The following is an 11,159-nucleotide window of genomic DNA, read 5'->3' as shown; positions in this document are numbered from 1 at the left end:
TTAAGGAATTTTCTGAGGATTAGTTCAGGAATTTCCGTCCTAACTGTATACAAAAAATGGAACAAAACAAAATGACAGGTTGCTTTGATTTCAAAGCTTGTTACTGTTGTGTTATTGTTTATAAGTTGATCAAAAGTTCAACAATAACAAATCTTGTACTTCAACAAAACATGTTATTGAAATGTAATTGAGTGAAAGTATATAAATAGCTTGATTATGACAAAATGAGGTTGTCCAGCAAAGTTTTTTAACCCTAAAAGGGATACCTTCATGGCCTCAGTTTCGTCACCTCGCTGAGTGTGTTCCATCAAAGACGAGCTCTGAAAGGCACCTGGGGTCCAATGGACCCCAGGTATCCCTTTTAGGGTTAAAGAAAAGCAATGCCTTGATAATTAAATAATAACAAAACAAGATATAAAAACAGGTTATGTGATTTCGTAGTTATTAATTTGATATTCTCCTCTGCTCGGGTAGTCTATTTTTAACTGTTCAGTTGGTTGGCCCGGATACACTAGTTTACAAAATAGAACAATAGTAGTGAACTTCTATCAACGTTCAAAACGCCAGGGACGAATTTTATTCGCGTTACCTTAAAACGAGGAACTTTTCTCTCCGTAATGTAGGGTTTCAACAATTTTATAGTCAAAACATGTATTGGGACTAACCGTGATTTTAGCTCCTCATACCTACAGCAATAAGTGAGCATCCCTTATAGTTTCGATTGTTTTGTTGAAAGTGAAATTTTGCAACCATAATATAAACATAACCAACTAAATAAGCGAGGCATTCAAAAACTATGAATAGGAAAACATCGCACACGAAAAGTTTTCAAACAAATTGATCAATGTTATTGGAATTTTGCAAGTAAGTGCAAGTAAGTATGATAACTGCTGACAAAATTTCATAACTATCCTTATAGAACTTTGAACTGTAGCGCAAAAGAACCATCCATTACGAATGAAAATTGGCCATGATTGTACAAAATGTTTAAAAGCACGTCGTTTTGTTTTTTATCCACAGGTAAAAGTAATGCATCAATTTTTATGAAACAAATAATAAACATACACCGAAGAGTTCTGAGTCAGTTCTTCGACCAATTTTTTGATTCATTGCAGAGTTACAGCTATGCCCCGATTATTGCGGATACAGGTTTTACGTAAATTTTGATTCTGGTGCTTTACTGTAAGGTTTCTATTGTGTCGATTGGAATGTTTTCTTCCAGATGGATGACCCAGACGATATGCTAAACTTTATTATACAACCCTTTCTCAAGCTTCACGACGAATTCCGTCGCTAAAAGTAATATAGAACTCCTTGATTCAACAATGATATTTCTTATGTTATCATAAATAGAAATCTAGCTTAGGGTGACACAAATTTCGAATTTCTCTTACTTTTGTCATTAGTAGACATTAATTATATAGCCTGGAAAATTAATCACGGCCAAAATAATATATAACGTTGGTCTCAGAACAATCTTTTGACTGTTAACATATCGAAAACTAAAGTTATGTTTTCTTTGTAAGTTTAGAACCTACCCTTCTTCAATATGTTTTGAATGAGAAAGAGTTCTGTTTTACGAGGCATTGGAAAATTTATGGGTAATTTTCTTTTCAAATTTATGTTGCGGTGCTTATACAAATGCCCAATGCGGTAAGGTTTTGGCCCCTTGAACAAACTTGATTTAGTTATCAAACATCTAGACACAACAATGAAAATCAAACTTTTCAAATCACTCATATTTCCTCATTTGATGTATGGAAATTTTGTTTTTAGTAATGCGTCAGTTTCATCGCTTAATAGACTACGAGTAGCACTAAACTCATGTGTTAGATACGTTTGCAATATTTCTAGATACTCATATGTGTCTCACTAACAAAAAGTTTTATTAGGATGTTCTTTTTCAAAGTTTAATAGCTATAGAGCATGCCATATATATTGGTGCCGTTATTGACAATAAGTCACCTCGATATCTTTACAGCAAACTTCAGTTAATGAGAAATACGAGAACTTTGAGCTTAATAATACCTGCACATCTTACTTTTAACAGCTGAAAGGTAATAAAATAAGAAGAAGAATAAGATGATAGTGCCAAAGAAAACAATTTAACGTTCCCAAAAATAGAACACATAAAGAAGATTCATTAAACAGCGAAAATTAGCTGCGTGAGCCATGATTTTTTTTCTGCTTTTGACATGTTTAATCAATTTGCGAATGAAATAATCAAAAATAACCTTGGTGAACACGACGTTTACGCAAAAAAAAACGTGAATGCAGCAGTTGACGCTGTTTAGTGAATAAGAAACCATATAAATTACTTGCCATTTAACCAGCAGTTTGGCCAGTATGCTCCTCTTTGCACCAAAGCCGCGCTTTCGGCTTCGAGAGGGTGTGAGAGCAATCGCATGCTCCAACGTTGAGTGAGGTTGTGGTTGCTGCTGCGGGTGGTTGAAGTTGCCCGAGTCGAAAGCTCTGACGATGCGATGGAAACGACGTCGACGATGACGATGACGATGACGACGGGTTGGGTTGCGATGCTAGGGTGAGGTAGTGGAAGAAAGCTGCGTCGTCGTCGTCGCTGATCGTTGCCGTCGTCACTGTGGCTAGCTGTATCTATGGGATGGGGTGATCGAGAGAGGGGCCGGTTCAACAGGTGAATGAATGACTTGCGTGTTTGGTGTTGTTATTGATGGACGACGCGACGGACGGACGGCCGAATGCCGGGAATTTGGAAGATCAAACGTTCAAACGAGATTTGATGAGCGAATCACATGCTTTGGATCATTTGCATGGCATTTACAATATTTGAGTTATTAGGGATGGCTGGATGAGGGGTGTTTGCGTGGCGGAGTGGAACTTCTCACATGACTTATGAATCGGTTTTAACCGGTGTTGGACTTATAATAAAACTGGTTAAAGTTTCGTTCTTGAAATACGTATTCAGAACATGAATTGAAGCAATAAAAAGCCAAATGAAGTATCAAAACAAAAACTTGTCCGAAACAAAAAAAAAAAAAAGAACGTTTCGCTCATTGGCTAACGCAGACACGTTCCATTTCACCATACATGAAAAGGTCAAAGAAATCGTTTGCGCGTATGACTCACACCAGCAACGAGACGAGAGAAAATTACCGGAAATGGTTGGCAGTTTTAAGGGGCAAACTGTTCCATCAAAGATCATGGTGCCGAGTGATTTATGTGAGATTCCGGTAACAAATTAAGACATTAAAATAGTCGGTGTTATTTATTTGACAACACCACAATTATGATAAAAGTGAGCCACAAACAACACTTATTCATCGCATTAACACTTGGTTCATGGCTGCAAACGTCTTGCCACCATATCCTTTCTCATTCTGTGTTACAGATTCTGCCCAACGTGCAGGTGTTCGTCGGGGTGCTGCTTCCACCATTCAATCTGTCTGTCTGTCTGTCTGTCTGTCTGTCTGTCTGTCTGTCTGTCTGTCTGTCTGTCTGTCTGTCTGTCTGTCTGTCTGTCTGTCTGTCTGTCTGTCTGTCTGTCTGTCTGTCTGTCTGTCTGTCTGTCTGTCTGTCTGTCTGTCTGTCTGTCTGTCTGTCTGTCTGTCTGTCTGTCTGTCTGTCTGTCTGTCTGTCTGTCTGTCTGTCTGTCTGTCTGTCTGTCTGTCTGTCTGTCTGTCTGTCTGTCTGTCTGTCTGTCTGTCTGTCTGTCTGTCTGTCTGTCTGTCTGTCTGTCTGTCTGTCTGTCTGTCTGTCTGTCTGTCTGTCTGTCTGTCTGTCTGTCTGTCTGTCTGTCTGTCTGTCTGTCTGTCTGTCTGTCTGTCTGTCTGTCTGTCTGTCTGTCTGTCTGTCTGTCTGTCTGTCTGTCTGTCTGTCTGTCTGTCTGTCTGTCTGTCTGTCTGTCTGTCTGTCTGTCTGTCTGTCTGTCTGTCTGTCTGTCTGTCTGTCTGTCTGTCTGTCTGTCTGTCTGTCTGTCTGTCTGTCTGTCTGTCTGTCTGTCTGTCTGTCTGTCTGTCTGTCTGTCTGTCTGTCTGTCTGTCTGTCTGTCTGTCTGTCTGTCTGTCTGTCTGTCTGTCTGTCTGTCTGTCTGTCTGTCTGTCTGTCTGTCTGTCTGTCTGTCTGTCTGTCTGTCTGTCTGTCTGTCTGTCTGTCTGTCTGTCTGTCTGTCTGTCTGTCTGTCTGTCTGTCTGTCTGTCTGTCTGTCTGTCTGTCTGTCTGTCTGTCTGTCTGTCTGTCTGTCTGTCTGTCTGTCTGTCTGTCTGTCTGTCTGTCTGTCTGTCTGTCTGTCTGTCTGTCTGTCTGTCTGTCTGTCTGTCTGTCTGTCTGTCTGTCTGTCTGTCTGTCTGTCTGTCTGTCTGTCTGTCTGTCTGTCTGTCTGTCTGTCTGTCTGTCTGTCTGTCTGTCTGTCTGTCTGTCTGTCTGTCTGTCTGTCTGTCTGTCTGTCTGTCTGTCTGTCTGTCTGTCTGTCTGTCTGTCTGTCTGTCTGTCTGTCTGTCTGTCTGTCTGTCTGTCTGTCTGTCTGTCTGTCTGTCTGTCTGTCTGTCTGTCTGTCTGTCTGTCTGTCTGTCTGTCTGTCTGTCTGTCTGTCTGTCTGTCTGTCTGTCTGTCTGTCTGTCTGTCTGTCTGTCTGTCTGTCTGTCTGTCTGTCTGTCTGTCTGTCTGTCTGTCTGTCTGTCTGTCTGTCTGTCTGTCTGTCTGTCTGTCTGTCTGTCTGTCTGTCTGTCTGTCTGTCTGTCTGTCTGTCTGTCTGTCTGTCTGTCTGTCTGTCTGTCTGTCTGTCTGTCTGTCTGTCTGTCTGTCTGTCTGTCTGTCTGTCTGTCTGTCTGTCTGTCTGTCTGTCTGTCTGTCTGTCTGTCTGTCTGTCTGTCTGTCTGTCTGTCTGTCTGTCTGTCTGTCTGTCTGTCTGTCTGTCTGTCTGTCTGTCTGTCTGTCTGTCTGTCTGTCTGTCTGTCTGTCTGTCTGTCTGTCTGTCTGTCTGTCTGTCTGTCTGTCTGTCTGTCTGTCTGTCTGTCTGTCTGTCTGTCTGTCTGTCTGTCTGTCTGTCTGTCTGTCTGTCTGTCTGTCTGTCTGTCTGTCTGTCTGTCTGTCTGTCTGTCTGTCTGTCTGTCTGTCTGTCTGTCTGTCTGTCTGTCTGTCTGTCTGTCTGTCTGTCTGTCTGTCTGTCTGTCTGTCTGTCTGTCTGTCTGTCTGTCTGTCTGTCTGTCTGTCTGTCTGTCTGTCTGTCTGTCTGTCTGTCTGTCTGTCTGTCTGTCTGTCTGTCTGTCTGTCTGTCTGTCTGTCTGTCTGTCTGTCTGTCTGTCTGTCTGTCTGTCTGTCTGTCTGTCTGTCTGTCTGTCTGTCTGTCTGTCTGTCTGTCTGTCTGTCTGTCTGTCTGTCTGTCTGTCTGTCTGTCTGTCTGTCTGTCTGTCTGTCTGTCTGTCTGTCTGTCTGTCTGTCTGTCTGTCTGTCTGTCTGTCTGTCTGTCTGTCTGTCTGTCTGTCTGTCTGTCTGTCTGTTTGTGTGTTTTAGGAGTATCAACAATATTTAATGTGGGTATGCTCAAAGATGAACAAGTTATAAATTCAAGGTCTCCATGTGCCCCAGATGACGTATTTGGTCCCGATATTTTCTTCCTTTATTCCGGTGTCGCCTCACACGCTACCTCTGAAGAGCATCGTTGTTGTCGCACCTGGACCGATCGCGTTGATGATGATCATCGTCCCATCGTTGTTGATTGGTCCATTCTTGTGCTAGCGCGTTCGTTCGCGTTGCTACTGCTGCTGCTGACTACTGCTGTCCGCATGCTGCATCAAAGCCAAAACAATCAAAGCAATCACCTTGCGTCTCCACTACACCCCCGCTCAAGCGTCTATAACGAACGCCACTGAGCTTTCGACTTGGTTAGCATGTGTCTTGTCTATGCCGAGGGCGAACGACGTGAAACGGACGCAAACTCCTCAAGATCCGTGTGTAGCGGTCCGTTCTCGCACTTCCATTCTCCTCGGCGCGGGGTGGTCCGACGACGAAGGTGCGTGCAACTTCTGAATCATGTTTCGTTTTATGGTGCAATAGCTATAGGTAGACATGGGAGGATCTTGAACCGCACCAGCAGCAGCCTAGAAGACCTTTCGCCATGTTGATGGAGAATACTTTCAACGTGAGCTGCGCGCGCGTGTATGACGTCGATCCGAACGCGAAGCCCTTGGCGCGCGCCGCGCGCTTGATCCTCGTGATCAATGATCGTCGTCGTCGTCATCATCGTCATTCATCGGATCGGATCGGAGCGCACCATGACTTGCACGAAGAGATCGCGCGCGATCGATCGGTGTTCGGTGGTGGTGCATGGACCCCCATCGCACATCGGGTGACTCATGATTAGTTCGGATCAATTATGCGATGGCTATCCGGTTCGCGTTCGCTGACGAGTGGATCGCTGTCGTTGATCGGTTCGTTGCTTGTTGGCCGGTGCGGTGCGTGGTCCAGTTTTGTAAATAATGCAGAAGAGACCAAAGCAATTGCTCGCCGCCTCTTTCGGGGTGGTGATTCATTCACAGTCTGAGCTGAGGTAGGTATTTGTTTTTCTGGCGGTTTGTTTTGTTTCGTTTTCTTTCGCACAGAAGCTGGGAGGTGCTGGACAGCATCGTTAAGTGGCTATTAGCGGCATTCAGAAGTGCAAATGAAACATTGATTAGCAATCAGGGTGCTAAGAATCCAATGGCGTGCAATAAACAAGTGTTTCGGTGGAATCTGTGATTCGGGTTGGTTCCTCCTAACAGAGGCATTCCACCGCACTGGCGGATGATTGAATCAATTAGGAAAAATGCCAACTGGCTGTTAAATGCTGGGAAAAGCATAAACATTGTTTTCAGAAAGACCCTATTGGAACACAGCTTTCCGGCAGCTTATTGTAACTGCGGTCTACAAAAAACTGTAGGTAGGCGGAAGCGGAAGTGGAACCGGTTAGGTCAGCTTGAATTGTAACACCCAGTTTTATAGCTGCCAACGAACGATAATTAATCATCAGCTGCTCATCGGTAAGTATGTATGTTATAGGTAACGTAATCTAATTGGAATTTGGTTGTGTTCAAAACAGCTGCAGTACTTAAGATTAGAGATAAGTTTGGATACGGGAAAGAAGCAACGAGTGGAGTTAGGGGACCGTCCATAAACAGTGTAGACTCTAAGGGGGTGGGTGTGAGGTGTTCTGGTCAAAGTCTTCGGTCAATTCCAATTTCGAAAATTGTCTGTGGACAAAAGACGAGAGGGGAGGGAGACGGTGGTCTGAGTCTACGTAGCGTCTAAGAGGAGTTTTGCGTATGTTCAGGGGTGAAAGAGGGGGGAGGGGCGTTATTATTTCAAATTTCCCGGAAATTTGCTTGAGCATAGGCCATTGGACCTACAAGCATAACTAGTGTGTTTGAACAAAATTCATGCCAACACAGCTTCATGCAATTATGTACTGTCAAGTGGTGAGTTCAACGATTGCTTGAGAATCTCCTAGAACTCCCTTTAGTATAGACCATAGCATCTGTAACTTACGGCAGTTTACCACAACTACGTTTGACCAGAGGATTGGGTCACAGAAGGTGATCCATCCCAGCGGCTAACGAGACTCTGTATTAGACAACAATCTCTTGAGATGGCACGCTTATCTTAGCTATTCAGGAAAACAATTACATTGTCTTTTTCAAACTTCTGTATATTTGATATTTGTGCACTTTCTGCCTCTCTTTGGGGCTGTCCATTAATTACGTAAGGGTTTATGGAGGGAGGGGGGGTTTGAGAAATCTTACGCGTCATACAAAAAATTTTAGGTTGTCATACAAAAAATCTTACAAGGGGGGGAGGGGGTGTCGAAAAATCGTAAAAATTCCCTTACGTAATTAATGAACAGCCCCTTTCCCTAGTTTTCTACCTTTTTCACTCTACTTCACCCACTTTCTTAAAGCTAATCTGTCTTTTTCGCTAATTTCTCCAAGTCCTTTACTCTTGCTGCCATCTTCTGTCGTTCTGCGCTCCACCTCCTTCTTGATCCATGGTTCAAATGCGATCTTTGCCAACTAAATGATCCAAAAAATCAGAGAAGCAGAGAAAAGAGATCTAAACTGTATTGTCAATAACTGTAGGTCCCCTGAAACTCGCTCAAAACGCATGTAACGCCCCTGAGACCCTCCAAAATTCCCCAAAACGTCGCTGAGACCCGCTGAAAATCCTCTGATACTTCCTGAAATACCTTAAGTAGTCCCATGAAACCCCCTCGGACCTACTGTAACGCACCTGAAACCCTCCGATATCCCCGAAAATGTCACAGTAACACCTCCGAAACCCACTCAAAATCATCTGAAATTTCTAGAAATGCATTTAAAAAAAACCATGTAATCCCGTCGGACTCGTTATAATGCAGCTGGGACCCCCGAAAATGCCAATGTAACACCTCCGAAGTCCTCCGAAAGTCATCTGAAACTTCTTGAAATGCTTTCGAGAAATCTCAGAAATCCCGTCGGACCTCATGTAAAGCATCTGGGACCATCCGAAATCCCCAAAAACGCCTCCGAAACGCACTAAAAATCATCAGCAATTTCCTAAAATGCCTTCGCGAACGCCCCAAATACCCTGTAACGTACTTGAGACCCTCTGAAACCCCTGAAAACGCACCTGCAACCCCCCGAAGCGCTCTGAAATTCATCTAAAACTTCGAGAAGTGCTTCCGGAATACCCCTGTAACGTGATGTCAATTGGAATCACTCATGCAGTGCCCTGGTGGACAAAAAAGATCTGTAAATTAGGTCAAGTGGTTCAAGAATAAAAAAAAACGCCTCCAAAGCCCGTTGAGACTTCCTGAAATGTCTCCAAAAAAAACGCTAAACCCCCGGAAACGCCTACAAAACCCCCGGAAATTCCTCCAGAACTTCTAAGGATGTCTCCGAGAGTCCCCTGAAAACGCGTCCAACCCGCTGTTGTAACGCAACTGTTACCCCTCAGATACCCCCAAAAACATCCCTGTAATGCCTCCAAAATCCTCTCCAAATCCTCTAAAAATCTCTGAAATTTTGCAAATCCTCTAAAACTTCTGCAAATGCCTTCGACAACTCCCTGAAACACCGTCGGACCCCCCCCTGTAACGCACCGGAGACCCCACCAAAATCCCAGAAAATGTCCCTGTAAGGCCACCGAAGCCCGCTGAAAACCCTCTGAAACGCCCTAAATTTCCTCCGAAAACCTCTGAGAACCCTCGAAAATGCCAATGTAACACCTCGGAGAACTCTCTGAGATCCCACCAGACTCCTGTAATGCTTCTGAGACCCCTCCAAAACCCGAAAACGTTACTGTAACGCCTCCAAATCCCGCTGAACATCCTTTGAAACTTCCTGAAATGCCTCTGAAAACTCCCTGGATTGCACCTGAGACCTTCCAAAACCCCCGAAAACGGTAATTTAACGCCTCAGAAACTCACTGAAAATCCTATGGTCTGCGGAGTGGACGAAAGCCACTCCTATGTTTTCTTTGTCGCTTCCAACAGGTTATAGGCCCAGGGACGCCCAATCGGTGGTTTGGGAAGCGAGGAGACCAAGATGCGAAACAATCCAATATCCGACGAGATACCAACAGACGATGCGACTGGGTGGCGTTGCCGTATCGAGAGCTGGTGAGAGGACTAACACTCGTTGAGGATTTAGGATCTTGAGGGTCCTACGCTGGGAACTGAAGTGGTCGAGGCGGTGCGGTGCCGGCTGATCTGTAGACGTTGAAGCGCGATGACAGAAGGTTCTCGGTGGCGAAAGAAGCTTAGTGCCAGGAGGAGCTGAAGCAGCTCGATAGCGAAGAACCTGTGTAGGCAATAGCTTGGGATCCAGAAGGAGTACGGTGGCCAGGTAGAGCTCGAGACGCATCGGATCTGAGGGTGTGATGAGGAGGAGTGTTGGAGTAGGTTATCCTTGAGGTATGTACATCACACATCTCATATGTAAATATGCTTGTATCTAGATTGAATAAAGAAGAGGCACTGAGCTGGTGGCGATATCAGTCAGTACCTGCGGGTTGGAACAAAAGCCTCCCTGTGTTTTATGTGTCGTTTCCAACAGGTTATGGACCCACAGCACGTATCGTCCTAGAAAAGGATCGGCCGCATAATCCACGGAGCCGCATGGGAGCGAAAGGCGATCAAGATCAACTGGAATACTGCTGGCTGGTCAGCGGACGCAGAAGCTGGATGGCAGAAGCTACTCGATGTCAGAAGAATCTCAGAGGAGCCAAAAGGAGCTAAGCAGCAGTAGCAGGGTCCAGGAGGAGTACGGTGGCCAGGTAGAGATCGGGTGCTAACGGACAAGAAAGCTTCGAGGAGGAGGGGGCTTCAAGCCAGAGGGGGGGGGGGCTGATCGTGGTTCGAATTGGAATCGAGTTTGAATATAGGTATAGCGTCGGAGTTTTTCGCAATTCATCCAGGAGTTCCCCGGAAATTCCTCCACGATTTCCGCGAAATTCCGCCAGAAATTACTCCAGGGTTTTCTAGGGAATTTCACCAGAAGTGCCTCTGGAATTCGTCCAGGAGTTCTTCGGGAAATCTTCCAGAAGTTCTTCAAGATTTTTTCCAGGAGTTCCTGAAAATTTCCTTCAGGAGTTCCCCGAAAATTGTACCACGAATTGAAAATTCCTGCAGTGGCTCATCGGAAATTTCTTCAGGAGTTCACCGGGAATTGACTGTCTCAAGGATTCCTCAAGGATTCATCCAGTAGTTCATCGGAAATTTCTCCAGAATTCCTGGAGGAATTCCTAACGAACTCCTGAAAGTCCTGGAGAAGCTCCCAAGGAGGTCGCAAGGTGCTCTTGGAGGAATTCCCGAAGAACTTTTGGAGGAGTTCTGCTGGAGGAATGTCCGATGAACTTTTGGAGGAATTTCCGAAGAAATCTTGAAAGAATTTCAAGAAACTTCTGAAGAAATTCCTGAGGAACTTCTGGAAAAAATTCTGAGGAATTCCTGGAGGAATTTCCAAGCAGCTCCTGAAGGGGTTCCTGAGTAACTTCTGGAGGAATTCCCTAGTAGCTCCTGCAGGAGTTCCTAAGGAACTTCTGCAGCAATGCCCGAGGAACTCCTAGGAGAATTTCCGAGGAACTCCTGGAGAATTTTTTGGGAAACTCCTGCAAATATATCCGAAAAACTAGTGGAGACATTCCAAGAGAAATTGTTCAGGAAAACCTAAAGA

This window comes from Aedes albopictus, chromosome 1 (assembly GCF_035046485.1).
Source record: "Aedes albopictus strain Foshan chromosome 1, AalbF5, whole genome shotgun sequence".
In the NCBI taxonomy this organism is placed as follows: Eukaryota; Metazoa; Arthropoda; class Insecta; order Diptera; family Culicidae; genus Aedes; species Aedes albopictus.
This window is presented reverse-complemented; position numbering follows the sequence as displayed.